Below are 1,079 nucleotides of genomic sequence, written 5' to 3'. Positions count from 1 at the left end.
GGTAACAACTTCAATAAAAACTGCTTATCCTGACCTACCATGAGAGCTACAGTAACGGGTAACGTTTCCCAGGACAGCACCTTTTTCATGGAGTTCAGGACACACTGAATGCGGCGAAATATGAATTAAGGTTACGGACACATAGAGGCACACACTCACACATATATGTGCAATGTATTGTTTTATTATTTCTAACACAGTTATAGTTGGGAAAAAGCTACCTTCATATAGGGAATTCAACCACTTAGAATTTGGAAAGAATGATTCTAAATTTAAGGGCTGGAGTGAGACAACAGAGATAGTTATTTTGATCAGAAATGAGAAGATGAAAAAGAAAAAAAAAGTGGGAGAAAGTGGGTTAGCAATATGGCGGGAGACTGAAATCTGTAGAGTCAAGTAGCCAGAAATAATGTCCCTTGGAAAGGACCATCCAACAGCCTCTGAGGAGAGTGACCTCTGCGCACCTCCCTGTGACCTGTGGAGCACACTGCAGGCTAATGTGTTTGGTGGAACAGGTATTACATTTCAAAACACAATGAAAAGGACTCATTTGCTCTTCTGTCTTTGAGCAGCAGAGGAAAAGAGGCTAAGTTTCAATTCTGTGCTAAGGAAGATGCAAGGGAAGAAAAGAGCTGGAGAGAAATGTAGAGGCAGATGTTCTCGTGCATATGTGAACTGCTGAGGAGTTACGTAATTCTAAGCTGGGCAAGTGACTATTTCCAAAAGAACTAAGAACTCCTTGCTGATACCTGGATAATTATTGGTAAGATAATACAGACACTGTAAATGTTTCAAATTAAAGAATAGATCATAATTATATTGATTATAAAAGGTCATCCCTGCTTCTCCTAAATATTCTAAATTGATGGGGACTGTTTTGCTTCTTTTCTCTTCTTTTGTATCCAGGTTGGCTCACCAAGTCCTCCTGGGTCTAAAGGTCATTAAGGTACAGCCTAGACCATGTACCGTACCACTCCCAGGTATAAAGGTCATTAAGGTACAGCCTAGACCCTGTACTATACCACTCCCGGGCCTATAGGCCATTAAGGTACAGGCTTGACACTGTACTATACCACTCC

Source organism: Otolemur garnettii, unplaced genomic scaffold (genome assembly GCF_000181295.1).
Source record: "Otolemur garnettii isolate 467f Iridium unplaced genomic scaffold, OtoGar3 scaffold00034, whole genome shotgun sequence".
Lineage (NCBI taxonomy): Eukaryota > Metazoa > Chordata > Mammalia > Primates > Galagidae > Otolemur > Otolemur garnettii.
This window is presented reverse-complemented; position numbering follows the sequence as displayed.